At 35.3% G+C, this 17,051-nt stretch overlaps 1 protein-coding gene and 1 long non-coding RNA gene across 2 annotated transcripts in view; both read left to right on the top strand.

Moving 5' to 3' along the window:
- Nucleotides 1-17,051, top strand: part of LOC136820582 (uncharacterized) — an 82,514-nt gene that overhangs the window by 41,327 nt on the left and 24,136 nt on the right. The gene's annotated exons all lie outside the window — the stretch shown is intronic.
- Nucleotides 12,790-16,296, top strand: LOC136820596 (uncharacterized). Its single transcript, XR_010848619.1, has 4 exons — nucleotides 12,790-12,823; nucleotides 15,501-15,703; nucleotides 15,897-16,034; nucleotides 16,253-16,296. It is a non-coding gene; the product is annotated as an uncharacterized lncRNA (long non-coding RNA).

Consider the following 17,051-nt stretch of genomic DNA (forward strand, 5'->3'; position numbering starts at 1 on the left):
TTTAATGAAATTTGTGCTTCTCTCGCTTTTGTTCCTGGGACAATGGAGCAAAATTGACTCGAATGCGTTTTACATGCATAAAATTTTAGGCAAATTAGATTTGTGTTTAAAAAATTGTGTTTACCCTTTTGGGAACAGAGTGATTGAAACAATCTGGATCCCGCAGTTTCACCCCGGGGGCACTGACTTTGACGGTCGACGTTGACGTGCCAGTAGAGTTTGAAAAGTGGACCCTGTGAGATATGAATTTATGGTAAAATTAGGACCCTGTCACCACGAAAATTGGAAAATCTTTCCCATTTTCACCCTGAAAAGTGGCAAAAATGACCAAAAATCAGACGAAAAAATGAAAAACTTTCTGATCTCCACCCTGAAAATTGTCCAAAATAACCAAAAGTAGATCCTGTCGAATACACATTTTGAAAATTAGTAATTTTGGGACCCTGTCAGAAATCTTTACGGTCTAAAAGAGAGACCCTGACCAGCGGCACGTCCCAGTACCCGATTTTGTGAACCCCCCATCCGGAGTTTCACCAGAAAAATCGAGGACGATCAAACTTGTCTAAAGCCAGAGAAACTTGCACCACCTTTTCATCTTTCTGATAAATGTTTGTATTTCCAATTTTGTAGAAAAGTATGCAAGGACTTACAAGGACATCACCCAAAGGTTTAATCTTTATCTGAAGAAGAAGAAAAAACTATCCTGTTCAGTGCTTAAAATGATCAGGGCATTGATACTGAAATTTTCAACAATGATGACCAACAATGACCAACTTGAACTGCTTGATGAAAGATATTTTTGTCTTCAAATCGTATCAAAAGGAGGTTGTCTGACCAAATTACAACATGACTATGTCAAAGCTGTTGTGGGAAATGAGGAAGCCTTCTTAGAAGCAGGTTCAGTACTTGAAGAGCTTTTGAAACTTTTAGGTAAATTATGTTTACTCCATGCATCTTGTATATTAGTTAAGGTCCTAAATTCATAGAAAGAATATTCGAATCTTGCTAACTTCAAAAATCTGATCAGATTTGTTTGCATCTAAGCACATTGAAGTAACTTAATTAGTTCCCTTAAGGGCTCTGACCATAGTCAGAAAATTAATTTTAGTATCTGAACATGAAAGTTATGTTTTAGATTCTTTAACACTTTTAACAAAGAATTGCCTTTATAAATTGCTTTTTAATCAAATCCCTTAAGAGTAATTAAGAACTTAATTGCAAAAATGACGTTATGAACTTTAAAAAGACGTTAATAATATGTTGCATCACCTTCTTTTATAAAAAGTGCTAAGTTTTAATGGGTAATTAACCTTTTTGTTTCAAAGTATTTTCAAACTGTTCGCAAAGAATTGAACTATTTTAAATTTTGCGGAAAATTTTTCTAAAAATATGTGTCAAAAGTTATGACTTTTTTTTTTAAGCAAAATCCAGATAAAAAATTGATGAAAAACCACTATTTTGAAGATTTTGAGACAAAGAAGCATTTACAAAAATTTTCCGCAAAAATTTTTATTGTTTGGTAAAAGATACACCATCTACTGCGAAAATTTTTCCAAAATGTTTTTTCTTCGCCGAAACTAAGCTCTTCAAAGTTGAAATACTCTTCCTCGCAAAAGTCTTCATTTTCTTCTTCATTTTCTTCTTCATCAAATTTTTTCAATGCAATTTTTGAATTTTCAGATTCAGGAATAGTTTGTCTAACAGAAAATGTATAACATGCCATAGTTTTGTTGGTTACATCAGTCAGAAAACACATTTTAAACACGGCAATTATGAAAAATTCACTATGGTCCGAGCCCTTTAAAGTAGGTTTTTATCAATGAAAGATGTGAAAAATATGAGCACCAGTTTGTAATCGGCAAGACTCAAAAATTCTAAACAGTATGATTTCATGCTTTTGAACTAGTGGAAATTTCTTTTTCATCTTTTTCATCTTCATTTGTCAATATCTAAAAATATTATACTATATAAATCTTTTTCCCTGGAAGTATCTTTAAGAACACTTTAATAACGCTTTAATGCAATACTAAGAACTTTTCAAAAATTAAAGGTGTCTGTACTTTTAGACAAACTTTAATATTGAACACATATTACTGCAATTTATCCTTCTCTATACAGCAATGCTTCCACAAAAAGTTACTCAAAGCCGAACTGATTTATCATTAAATCAGCGAAGTGATTTATCATTAAATCAGGAGCAAAGTATACCCCTGGGATTCCTGATATGGTTCCCCAAATTCGTGGAAAGATTATTGAGAGAACTATTCATACTTGCAATGAACTCACGAAGTGCTCTACACAGGCAGAACATCTTGCTACTAATTAATGGAATCGTATGGTACTTAAAGAGGGACTATTTCAAAATGTCGCAGCAAGGAAGATACAAAAGCTCATCTTGCGATGAAATATATCCTGAAGCATTCACTTCAGAATACATTTACTCTGTAACACCGGTTACAGGGTGCTTGTATTCTGCAATAATGTTTTCAGGATATTCGCAATCTTTGTTTGGGAAACTGGGCAAAGGGTTCGATGTGGGATACAACCTATCGAACGAGAAGAAACTTCAATATAAGAGATATAGTGAATGCAGCAAAGATTTACTTTTACAATGGCATACAAAAATGGTAAGAGCATTTATTTCGTTATTATGTAAAACATTTTTTCCATCTCCACTGAAATTTATGACTTTAAAACAATTAAATTTCAATCCGCAGCTTCAGTCCGTTGTTTTTACCTCCAATGACTAAAAAATCCTACCGCTTCTGTGAAAAGGGGGTGTTAAGCATATTCCTACTCTTAGGTACCTAATAGCCGTCCACCCCGCTATTTAATTTTTCGAAAATTTTCCACCCAGGACATTCTTATTCCAACCCCCCCCCGCTTATTAATTTTTGGGAAAATATTTTTGAAAGTTCCTTCTTTTGTCCTAATTTGCTATCAGCCTCCTTTTTTAAAAATTTTCCACCTGGGACATTTTTATTCCAACCCTTCCCGCTAATTAGGTTTTGAGGTTTTTTCCAACCCCCCCCCCGCTTATTCTAACCCCCCGGCTATTAGGTACCCGAGAGTATTTAAGACAATGTTGATCATTTTAGAAGTGTCATAGAGCGTTACTTTTAAAAACTAATATATTTTTTTCATCTGTTTCTTTTTTATTAGATATTAACATTGGTGATTTCAACCTACTTAATTATGGAATTTTGGAAGACCAATTCAGTTATCTTTCCAACCAATATTCTTCATCGGATTTGAGTTGTCTAAATTCAACTCAAAGATTTGATGAAAATCCAGGACAATGTCTGACAAATAGTCAGGTGAATAATTCGGAACAAAGTGTATCGTTCCAATCAGCGCCTCAATCCCATCAGAATGGATACAACAACTTAACAGTTAATGTTGTTAAAAATCAAGCTCCTTCGTGTAGTTTAGTTTTTCCTCAAACTCAACAGACTTATTGTGACAATGTTGTAGGACTTAATCATATAAATTTTCAGGCGACGGAAAACGAAATATTTCCTGATTTCGAGTACAGTATTCCTGATATATATAATCAAGAGTTTAGCCGATCAGATTCAAGTATTTCGGGATTGATCTCAGCCCAGCAGATAAGCAATCAGACGACAATATGTGAACCATTTCAACAAAATAACGATTACCAATCACAACAAAATAATTTTCAACAACAATCTGGCACTATCAATCAGCTCTCACGTGCAGCGAATGGCAGTGAAGCGTATCATCGCCAAACAAGAACATATAACGCTCAATCAATTATCAACACGCAGTTCTTAAGGGGAGGACAGTTCTTCGAGAACTCAACTGGAAATGAAAACATCCAATGCGACCAGCCAACTCCCTACCAGCAAGGACAAGAAAGTAAACGTTGATATTTCACTTTTCGGTCTCACTTTTTCTTCTTTTTCTCGGTTTCGTGACCAATCTTTCTTTCCCAATATTTACTGATTTTTCAAAGCAAGTTATCGTATTACTTCAAATAGACGCCCCGTGCGTTTATTGATTTTTTTTAGATTTTATAAGGGCGTTTTTTCAAGGGGCCGCTTACTAATTTGTAACCAAAGTCACTTTAGTAAAGCGAATGGGAACCTCATTTATCGCCTTTTCATTCTTATTTGAGTAGAAATGTGTTAAATTGAAGATCAAAATCAGTTCATACGAGTAAGTTTCCCCAAAATCATACTTCCTTACAGCTACTTGTTTAAACGCTTGCTTTCCTAGGGGAAGACGTTTATTCGAAGAGAGATTTTAAAAGAAGAATAAGGGTTTATTTGAAGTAATACGGTATTTTAAAATCACTTTAATAGTACATCAAAATAACTCTGGAACATGCTAAAAATCTAACGATTCTTTTATTTTCAAGGGTTTGATACGAATGAGCGGGCTCGCGTACCAGAGACTTTCTTTGATCCTTCAATCAATAGTTCATCAGGTATAGTAACTGAATATTTATGATGGAGCTTTCAGATTTTAGAGGCCTACTGAACATTTCAGTAAATGATATTTACCTCATGTATCTTGTAGTTTGGTTATAGTCGTAAGTTCATAGAAAGACTCTTGCTATTTTAAAAACTCTTATCAGATTTTTTCGCATCTAAGTACTGTGGAGTAGGTCTTTTTTGGCGATTTCTTGGTCGCCTTTTCAGACTTGCTTCAAAGGACGTAATTCTTTATCCATGAAAGATGCGAAAAGTTTTGTAATCAGCAAGGCTCAAAGATTCTAACAAAATGATGTCATGCTTTTGAACTAGTGGAATTGTTTTTTTCTTTTTTTTATCTTCATTTGGGAGTATGGGAATATATCCGAAATAATCTATCTTTTAGATTATGCACCCTAGAAGCAGTGCCGTAGGAAGCATTTGCTTATTGGGGGGGGGGGGGGGCTTAAGTTTAGTGACACCGCGAGGGCCAACCGTGGTTTGGCCCGAGGGGGGAAATTTTGAAAATTTAAGCTCTAGATTGCTTGAAAATGCACTCAAAACAAAATGCTTTCAAGAAAAAACAAGAAAAACTTTGCATTTTGCAAAATAACCATTTTTGAAAAAATTATTGGGGGCATAGCCCCCCCCCCCTTGCCCCCCCAGTTGCTACGGCACTGAGAAGTATCTTTCTATAGATTACTGAGGTTTATTCTTTTCTATATATAGCAATGCTTCCACAACAAGATACAACTTCCAGCCGAACTGTTGAAAATTTGAGTGGAAATTTCCTATGCACATCACATGCACAACAATCATTTTCAGACATACAACTAACACCGAATTCAAATAACGACTATCAAGAACTATTGAATTCAATCACCTTAAACCCACTTTCGCCATCTTCAGATCAATTGATGGATGAGAGTTTACTCGATTCGTCTTTATTTTTTCCAACTCCACCAGATTCCCATATGTCAGACGAAAGTAATGAACAAACTATTCAAAGCTTTGAGAACCAATCATCAAACGTTACTGCTTCAACAGTGAGTAATGCTAATGCTATCAGAGATCTTCACCCTGAACGAAACAAGTTTCAAAACAAGCATAATCATGAAAATAATGCTCCTAGTCTAACCCATGTAGTAATTTCAAATCCAACGAATCTAGAAGGATCTAGCATGATTTTAATGGAAAAGTCCCTAGACCCTAGTGTAGAGAATGCGCATCGAATGATGGAATCGAATGAACGCGTTTCTAATCCAACGAACTCAGAGGCTACTTTCACGAGGTCAGTTGAACAAACTAAAGCTCTGCATTCAGGAAATTCCTTGAGCTCAAATGTACGCGTCTCCGAGATAACTTCAAGTTCGTTCGAACAATCTAAAGCTTCATATCAAAGGAATTCTCCGGATGAACTCGTTTCTGTCTCATTGTCTGGTCAAATGAATCATGGTGTATCTCGTGTATCTTCTTCAATCGCACAACCTGGGGCTTCGCGTGTAGAAAAAAGTGATTCAACGAACTCAAATGGGTGTGTTTTTAATTCATCGAGTCATACTCCAATTTCAAAATCAGTTTACAGTACATCAAAGGAAAAATCTAGAGCTTCTTCTTCAAGGTCAACCGATGGAACCGTTTCGTCAAAAGAGGAGCGCAGGAAAAGACACAATGACAACGCTAACCAAAGCTATCACCGACGTAAAAAAGCGACACAAGAAGCTAATGAAAGACAGGAAAGCGAGCTGAGACAAGAAGAAACACGAAATCGACAACTTCGTGATGAAATAAGTCAACTAACGACACAGAATATCGACTTGATGACAATGTTGTTAAATAAACGCGATCAAGCCTTAAACTCTAACAATGTAGTGGTTTATCAACAGATTTGTAATCTGTTACGGCCACTATTTTCAGAATTTGTTGAACTTGTAACAAAGCTGATGATTTTACACGATAGAGCTTCAGTTAATGGATATGCAGATTTCTATCGCCAACTTATAGAAGACTGTGAAGGTTTTATTTCGAGACTGAATGAATGTGAACGTTCTTATGTATTGCGTAATGTTGAAATTGCTTTTAGGTTTTATGAATCAAAAAAATCTAATTAGTTTTTCTTCTTATGATTATTTTAGTTTAGTAAATCTTATATGTTTATTTTTAAAGTATTTTTGGATAGTTGATATAAGGTCCGGAGGGATACATAGCCGCACTTACTTAAGGGTCCTTTTTTAAAAATTCCCAAAGTAAATTGTAAAGCCCTTGTAAGGGTCGAATTGATAAGAAAAAATGCACTTTAAGGGTGTAAAATTTGTTATGCCTAGGGATGTAAATTTCATTGTTTTCGAGCCATAAAATTCAGTGGGATGGAAACAATAGCACAATATTCTGCAGAGAGGATTTTCTTATCTGATTGTTTTCAGCGTGGATTTTAGATTAAAATTTTCCACTGGTAATGATATTTCGGCCGATTTTTCCAGTGAGAAGGAGCCCCAGTGGATCTGTGAGAAGGGGGTGTTTAAGATGGTCAAAATATTTAAGAAATACACCTTAAGAGTCGATTTTCGCCCAAATGTACTCAAATTTAGCTAAATTTTCCCTGCACTGTAAGGGTTCGATTTCAAAGGCCTATTTCGGGCCGCACAAATCCAAATACACGTACACATACACGTTTTTAAACTGAATGCCCCCCCCCCCGGGTAACAGTTGCAAGTTTTAAGATTTATTAATCTTGTTAAATTGATACAGAAAGGACTTTCCATGTTGCGGATACATTTGGCCTTTCTTTTTAGGCTTGTTAATTTTATATTATAATCAAGATAATTATCAGCGTAAACTTTTATGAATAAATCTTTTTGAAGTATTTTCTTAAAATTTTAATTGTTTGGTTTTTGAAAATTCTACGATTTTGTTCATTTGTTTGTTTCTTTTCAAAAGAAAAAGGATAATTTCTTAGTGATCACTTCATAAATTAAAAGCGATAATCTCAAAATGAAAGCGATATCCGATGTGCTGACGAGGAAAACTTTTGATTGAAACCCTCTCATTTTATTCTCCAAAAAACGAACCTGAACAAGGAACCTAAAAAGAATCTCCAAGAAAAATTGACAACCGTCCGATACGGGTCTAAACGTGAACTAAAAATGTTTCAAAAGAAAAACACGTGTTATAAAAAATAAGTACACGTGACATATTACTACAACGTGACGTAACTTTAAAATAAGATGTTATATAATACACTCCCGAGGGACTAAGAACCTAAAATACAATTATATCTTTCTCGTCGACAAATTTGAGGACTGTATCGTTCTTCTTGGAATAGTTTCCGTTTGGTTCATTAAATTCGACTGGATATAATTTCGTTATAGGACGTTTCAATAAAATCTGACGTCCGTTGCTCATAACAGTTACTTCTGCAGCACGGATACGACCGTCTGCGCTATGAATCAGTTTGTTGATTTTTCCCATTCTCCATAGTAATCGTTTCTTGTCTTTATCGTACACCAAAACAACATCATTAACATTAGGTATAAATTCACGTACCTTTTTCGTACATTTGTTGTACTCTCTCAATTCAGTCAAATACTCAAATTACCATTTCTTCCAGAAATGTTCTAAGATTTGTCTAACATGACGAAACTTGTTTTCAAGACTTTCATTTTCGACATTTTCGTCATTCGAATCATCAACATTGGTGGTATAGATATTTCGACCATACAATAACTTGTTTGGAGTTAGAGGTTCACTCAAATCGTCAGTATACAAAAACGTAAGAGGTCGATTATTCAAAACATTTTCAATTTCTTTCAATACAGTAATCATTTGATCATAATTCAAATTCGAACGTCGTAAAATTTTCTTCAAACAACGTTTAACACAACGAACCATACGTTCAAACATGCCACCGTACCATGGGGCTTCTTGGATGTTAAATTTCCAGCTAATACCTTTGAATTTAGCGAAGGTTTGGAGCTCTTCACTGGTGAAGTTAGTTCCATTATCAGAGTATGCCTTTTTCGGACAACCGTACGAACTGAAAAATCTGTTCAAGACGTTGATAGTTCCGCTTGAATGACAACTGGAAACAATATCGAGATACAAACATCTTGTCGTTGTACATGTAATCAATACAACCCACGCTTTGTGCAAGGTTTTCGACTCACTGTAAATGTCCCTACAGTAGATCGGACCGGCATAATCTATACCGACTTTCGAATAAGGATAATCTTTGCTGACTCTTTCACTGGGTAATGGACCTGCATTTTTCGGGTAAGAATATGGCTTACCCTCAAAAGTTCTACAGGTGGTGCATCTCTTAATGATTGTTTTAACAAAATTACGTGGCTTGGTAATCCAGTATTCTCTTCTGACGTAGTTTAAAGTGTCTCTCACTCCATTGTGTTTGACCATAAGATGAGAATCATACACAACGAGTTCTGAAAATTTTGATTTTGGTAGTAGATAGGGGTGTTTTGTGTTGTATTCGAGTTCTGATAACTGTAACCTCCCCTCACAACGCCACAACAAATGTTCATCTTGGCGAAGCCCAAGTTGCAATTTTAATTGATCAAAGTTTTTCAAAGTAGTCAACTTACTTTGTTCATGTCGAATCCATAAACGTTTGGCATCATTTACACTATTCAGAAATTCCTCTGAACTCACAATTTTACTCAGTTCTTTGTTGTTTATTTTTGACTTCTTCAGTTCTTCTTTGTTGTGTTTCTTCTTTAGTTTCTTGATGTACATCAGCACGAGTGCTGTTGTACGCAGTAGCTTACTAAGTTTACTAAATTTCTCAGAGGGTATGATGTGATCGAGACTATACTCACCCTCGACCACGCCCACTGAGGTGCGATTGACATTATACTCACTGTCAACCATGAGGCCTTCATCATTAACTAAATTACTCACACTTGTTAAACGCGTGTGAACCTCTTCTTCTTTAATAGCTGCATCAATATCATAATCAGTAAACTTATCCCCGACCTTAAGATTAGGCCAGAGAGATTCATTCAAATTCAAAAAGGCAGGGCCTTTAAACCATAGTTCATTATAAGTCATTTCAGAAGGTGTTAAACCGCGAGTGTTGATATCTGATGGGTTAAGCTTAGAAGGAATGAGCTTAAACAAAGATTCTTTAGAAATAACCTCTCGAATTTTCTTCAAGCGAGACTGGACATACTTTGTGTAAGTTTTGTGGTCACTCTTAACCCAAGTATGCGCGACAGTAGAGTCTGTCCAGAATACGATTTTGTCGAACGAATAAACAGTTTCAAAGCTTCTTTTCACATCGTTAAAAGTTTCAGACATTAACAGTATACCGTTTAACTCTGCACGAGGCATGGACATCTTCTTGGAAGCTTTGGCTTTAGCAGATATAAATCGATTTCTACCTGTCACTAAATTGGTGGTCACCTTTTTTGACTTGGTGACAAAACGAAGATACATTGCGGTCGAATAAAAATTTTCCGAAGCGTCGCTAAAGGCATGTAGCTGGGTTGACTCGATCGGGTCATCTGGGTTGTTAACACAATAGTTCCGGTCTATAATGACTTTACCGGCTTCTTTAAGCTCGTCGATAAGTTGGTTCCACTCCTTAGATAGGTGGTCGGGCAATTGTTGATCCCATTCTTCGACTTGCTCACACGTTTTACGAAACAAAGTTTTCATTTTCACGATAAGAGGGTTGATCAAACCCAGAGGATCATAAACGGATGCGATCGATGACAGCATAGTACGTTTGGTAGCTTCTCGAACAAAGTTTTCAGCAATGTTTTTCATGTCAAAAACAATTTTGTCACCTTGTTTGTTCCAATCAAGTCCCAATACTTTATCATCAGAAGCGACTTGTTTCTCCTCATCAGGATAGGATTCTTTGACTAATTGCTCAAGTTCTGGCGAGTTGGACTTGAATTTACGTAAGTTGAAACCACCGGTGCTTAGACATTCCTTAGCTTTCTTGTAGAATGAAAAAGCTTCAGCAACAGTGTTCTTACCGGCGTTTAAATCGTCGACGTGTAACGAAGATAGTAGAGTATCAGCGAATTCTGGGTCGTTTTCGCGAAACGGTGAAATGTGTTTGATAAGCGTAGCAGCGAGTAAAAACGGCGAAGACGTAAAAACACCGAATAACACTCGTTTTGATTCTGTATTCAATCAAGTCATTTTGCTCAAAATGTTCAAAGTTAATATTCGAAATATCTCGAAACCACAGGAACCGAACGTAGTCTTGATGCTCTCTAGCAAGTGCGATATTCAGGAATGCTTTTTCAATGTCAGCAACGACTAGATAATTGAACGAACGAAAACGCATAAGCACGTCTTGGAGCAATGGTGTCAGCGAAGGACCAGATTCTAAAACGTCGTTTAATGATGGAGCATCCTTTCCACTCTTACAACTGGCATCGAAAACGACACGAACTTTGGTAGTCTCTCTCTGTTCGTGAACAACTGCACGGTGTGGTAAGTAATGAGTTTCTCCGACTTTGTAATCATTAGGTTCGATACGTTCGATAACACCTAACGACTCTTGGTTTTCAAGAATTGACGCGTATTCTTGAAGTAAATCAGGATTGTTCTTAAAAGTTTTGGTTAGATTTCTCAAACGTTTTCTGCAAGTGTTGTAGTTGTCTCCCAACGTATCGATTGATTCAGATTTGAAAGGCAATTGAACTTCATAACGACCGTCACGAAATTTCGTAGTTTCATCAAAAGTTTTTAAAACGTCTGGGTCAGATGGAATTTCATTATTGGTATCATAGATTTGGTGTAGGTGATCTCGAATCTCATGTCTTGGGTCAACGAATTCTGAAGCGACTTTCAATACATGTGTAGTAACGAATAAATTCGAGGTTGTCGGCGATGTATCATTCGAGGCGATTGGACCACTCAAAACGTAACCGAGTTTTGACTCCAAAGCAGTAGGACCATCAGGGCATCTGATCTGTTTGTTACCAATGAAGTTCCAATAGTGCGCTGAACCGATAAGAATGTCTATTGTCATGGGTTGTAAGAGGCCAAAACCGAAGCAGAACCAAAATGGAAGCACTGTAAAAAGCTTTAAACGAATCAGGGGGTTTGTTCAATTGAGCGGGATTTCTCTTTTGTTTTTATAAATCTTATTGAATCTGTAATAATTCAAAGCGTGTAAACACAAATTAAAAGGCGCCAACTTTTTCGAATAATAGGCCCTTTCTCGTATCCATTTAAACAATGCTGAAAGATCAACTATTTTGAAAGAAATAAAATTTTGTAAGAACACAATATTTAACATTGCCGTTACGATATAGATATTTTTGACCCTAGACCAAAGTCTTTGAGAGGTGAATTAATTGTTTTCCTGTTTTAATACGCACTCAGTGATTGGTGAATTAGGTCAGAGTAATTATCATTTTCATCCCACTTCAATAAATCTAAAAATAATTGATTTCCTATTAAAAGAAATATATAGGTGAATGTTTTAGAGGTCATACAGAAAATGAGGGCTTAAAATTTTCAAATTTCGTGTCCACGCGACCATGTTGCGATGTAAAAGTGACTTAAAGAGTCTTCTGTTGCAATTGAGTAGTAAGCGGTTTTATTGTTAACGGAGAGAAAAATGCAAGTGTATTTCAGTTTTACATTAATTCTTTTTTTGGTGCTCTTTTCCGTTCATACCAATTGTTCGGGGGATGACGATGCAACTGATAGTATAGGAAATGATTTGGATGGAGAAGATGTGAACGCTGATGGAAATGCCGAAACTAGAGATGAACCGCAGCAACAGCAGATCAGAACATCAGAAACAACGCATAAAGCCATCGATGACCGAATTTATGATGAGGCATTACATTTACTTAAACAACCAGATGAAATTAGGCTTGTTCACTCTTATACCTATTCCCAAAGGAAAATTTATGAGCTCGCCAAGAAGGGTCTAAAAACTCAGGAGATATTTAATCCAGTGAAAAAAACGACTGCCCCTGAAATAGCTGATGCTGAAAAGAAGATCGTTCCAAAAAAGTCAGATTTGGAACTGATTGTTAAACACTTTCACCACGTATTAAAAGGAGAAGGAGCACATAAAATACATATCAGAGCTCGGATAAAGTTTCATGGTATAACAAGACGTTTCGTTCAAACCTGGCTTAATCGAAATAAAGAACATACCCAGCACCAACCAGTTTTTTTCAAACAAGGCTCCAATAACACCCGTCGTATCAAAAACGGTCAATGGACACCACCAAATTGATCTTGTTAGCATGGAGAATTTTCCCGTTCAAATAGGTGACCAGATTTATGTTTCAAATCCTATCCGTAATAGACAATTTCACAAGATTTCTACAACTCAGACCACTAACATCGAAAGAACCCAAGGAATTGTTATTACACATCATACAAATTTACAGGTATTTTTTATGATCAATTTCATTATAATTATATGTATCTTTGGAGTGTTATGAATGATACGAACACGCCACTGTTTTAGTTTAAAAATAAACAAAATCCGCCTTCAAGTACAAATATCTTACTTTGAAACCAACTAAAGCATCTGACTTGGATGGTAGATGTATGATTTTATAGAAAAAAGCCGTTTCTATGAACTGCTTCTATTTTGGTTCTAGAGTTATTCCGAGTTGAACCAAAATGGAAGCACCTCTAAATCAGCATCTTAATTTGAATAAGTCATGATAAACCAATTCAATTATATGACCTGAGTGGTAGATATATGATTTTATAGAAAAAAAACGTTTCAATGAATTGCTTCTATTTTGGTTCCAGAGTTATTCCGAGTTGAACCAAAATGGAAGCACCTCTAAATCAGCATCTTAATTTGAATAAGTCATGATAAACCAATTCAATTATATGACCTGAGTGGTAGATGTATGATTTTATAGAAAAAAGCCGTTTCTATGAACTGCTTCTATTTTGGTTCCAGAGTTATTCCGAGTTGAACCAAAATGGAAGCACCTCTAAATCAGCATCTTAATTTGAATAAGTCATGATAAACCAATTCAATTATATGACCTGAGTGGTAGATATATTTTGATTTTATAGAAAAAAAAACAGTTTCTATGAACTGCTTCTATTTTGGTTCCAGAGTTATTCCGAGTTGAACCAAAATGGAAGCACCTCTAAATCAGCATCTTAATTTGAATAAGTCATGATAAACCAATTCAATTATATGACCTGAGTGGTAGATATATGATTTTATAGAAAAAAAACCGTTTCTATGAACTGCTTCTATTTTTGGTTCCAGAGTTATTCCGAGTTGAACCAAAATGGAAGCACCTCTAAATCAGCATCTTAATTTGAATAAGTCATGATAAACCAATTCAATTATATGACCTGAGTGGTAGATATATGATTTTATAGAAAAAAACCGTTTCTATGAACTGCTTCTATTTTGGTTCCAGAGTTATTCCGAGTTGAACCAAAATGGAAGCACCTTTAAATCAGCATCTTAATTTGAATAAGTCATGATAAATCAATTCAATTATATGACCTGAGTGGTAGATGTATGATTTTATAGAAAAAAGCCGTTTCTATGAACTGCTTCTATTTTGGTTCTAGAGTTATGCCGAGTTGAACCAAAATGGAAGCACCTCTAAATCAGCATCTTAATTTGAATAAGTCATGATAAACCAATTCAATTATATGACCTGAGTGGTAGATATATGATTTTTATAGAAAAAAAACCGTTTCTATGAACTGCTTCTATTTTGGTTTCAGAGTTATTCCGAGTTGAACCAAAATGGAAGCACCTCTAAATCAGCATCTTAATTTGAATAAGTCATGATAAACCAATTCAATTATATGACCTGAGTGGTAGATATATGATTTTATAGAAAAAAACCGTTTCTATGAACTGCTTCTATTTTGGTTCCAGAGTTATTCCGAGTTGAACCAAAATGGAAGCACCTCTAAATCAGCATCTTAATTTGAATAAGTCATGATAAATCAATTCAATTATATGACCTGAGTGGTAGATGTATGATTTTATAGAAAAAAGCCGTTTCTATGAACTGCTTCTATTTTGGTTCTAGAGTTATGCGGAGTTGAACCAAAATGGAAGCACCTCTAAATCAGCATCTTAATTTGAATAAGTCATGATAAATCAATTCAATTATATGACCTGAGTGGTAGATATATGATTTTATAGAAAAAAACCGTTTCTATGAACTGCTTCTATTTTGGTTCCAGAGTTATTCCGAGTTGAACCAAAATGGAAGCACCTCTAAATCAGCATCTCAATTTGAATAAGTCATGATAAATCAATTCAATTATATGACCTGAGTGGTAGATGTATGATTTTATAGAAAAAAGCCGTTTCTATGAACTGCTTCTATTTTGGTTCTAGAGTTATGCCGAGTTGAACCAAAATGGAAGCACCTCTAAATCAGCATCTTAATTTGAATAAATCATGATAAACCAATTCAATTATATGACCTGAGTGGTAGATATATGATTTTATAGAAAAAAACCGTTTCTATGAATGAACTGCTTCTATTTTGGGTTCCAGAGTTATTCCGAGTTGAACCAAAATGGAAGCACCTCTAAATCAGCATCTTAATTTGAATAAGTCATGATAAACCAATTCAATTATATGACCTGAGTGGTAGATGTATGATTTTATAGAAAAAAGCCGTTTCTATGAACTGCTTCTATTTTGGTTCTAGAGTTATTCCGAGTTGAACCAAAATGGAAGCACCTCTAAATCAGCTTCTTAATTTGAATAAGTCATGATAAATCAATTCAATTATCTGACCTTTGTGGTAGGTGTATGATTTTATATGATTTTATAGAAAAAAGCCGTTTCTATGAACTGCTTCTATTTTGGTTCCAGAGTTATTCCGAGTTGAACCAAATTTGACGCACCTTCAAAATATGATTTCACTATAGTGTCACTTTCCACAGATCTGTCCACAAAAATTTTGCCATTCCCTCTGATTTATTTAGCTGTAGAATCTGAAATCCTCACCTGTTCATGGGGATATAGAATTTATCACTTTATCACTGGCGGGATAGGATTGTAAAGAATTTATTGTGAGGTGCTCGAAGTTAGTTTTTACTTTTTCTTTCCAGAACATTTGGCCCTCCTAAGATAGTCCAGTCGGATAGAGGAACTGAGTTCCGAGGTGAATTAAAGCTTTTCCTCGAAAGAGTTGGAATTGAAGCTAGAAACAGTCGTGCCTACCATCCGCAGAGTCAAGGAAAGAGTGAAAGAAGCCATCGTACATGGAAAAATAAGATTCGATATTGCTTTACCAAAATTGCAGAAGGTGGAGGTATGCTTTTTATTGTACTGTATCCAAACATATTCAACTATTCTTTTTTACTAAATTTAGAAAATAGTTTGAGAGTAAAAGGTCAAAAACGAGAGGTACAGGCAGTCCACAAACTTACTACATCTATAGATAACATATGCTTTTTTCATAGCCAATAACATTTCTTACTATAACTTATTTAATCTTCTCCTAGAAAATTGGGTAGAACGTCTTGGAGAATGTCAAGACCAATACAACACTGGTGCGCATCGTTCCATTGGAAAAAACAAAACTCCATTCGAGTTATTCTTTGGACGAAAACCAAATTTCGATATTGCGTTGTTTGACACAGGTAGATTTTTTTTTTAAATTCTATTTTCGATTTTTATGAGTCTCCGGATGCGCTGCTGGAGGTTTAAAAGTAAAGCTCGAAGAATAGATGACTTCGTTCCTACTTTTCAAGCAAACAAAATTGAAAGAACACAAATCAAACATCAAAGTATTTGCGTTTTTTCGTTTTTCTTGATAATGTTTAGCAAATTTCTTGAAAATTTTATAATTTAATTTCAGCTTTTGAAGGACTTCTTGGCGCAGCTGAAAACCAAGAATATAGTAGCAACGATGAGTCCGAGGAAGGTATTCATTTGATTCTAAGTGATTTTTATAGCAAAACAAGAAAGCCTAAGTGGCGTTATGGCCCAGCAGTGTTGGTATTGTCAACATACTTTCCATTGCAGAGTCGCCATACAACTCAATTTACAGGGGTGAATTTTTTCGATATATACTACCCTTCATTGTCCCTTACTCAGAACACTTTTACAGCCTTCACAAAGTACTTTCCAAATATTGGTTTCTTATATCGAGAGACCAAACACTCAAAACATTATACAAAAACCCACCATTTATATCTTATAAAAGACACAAAAATCTTAAAGATATTCTGGTCAAAACTAAATTTCAAAATTGACCAGACTATACGGGGACTATACACACAATATCCTATAGGGATATGTATATTTTATATTGTGTTTGGTACTGTAAAGTTTATTGGAGAAATATAATATATGCTATAACACGAAAATTGACTATATCTGCATTACTTAGGTCCATACAGGTCGCTTTCTTCGGCCTCAGAGGGCCCTAGTATTTTCTGAAAATACTTGCATGAAAACGATATTTGTTTCATTAATGGGATTAATTTTTCCACTATTAATGGGATTTATTCTTCTGACATACACCCTGCAGAGATTTTTTCTTTGTAATTTATACCGCCACAGTAGGCACACTTTTTGAACCGAACAGGTACTTCTGGACACACGAATTTAAAAACAATAGAACGTACCTACAGTGCACTCTGATTCTTCACTAT

Source organism: Clytia hemisphaerica, unplaced genomic scaffold (assembly GCF_902728285.1).
Source record: "Clytia hemisphaerica strain Z4C2 unplaced genomic scaffold, Clytia hemisphaerica genome assembly, whole genome shotgun sequence".
In the NCBI taxonomy this organism is placed as follows: domain Eukaryota; kingdom Metazoa; phylum Cnidaria; class Hydrozoa; order Leptothecata; family Clytiidae; genus Clytia; species Clytia hemisphaerica.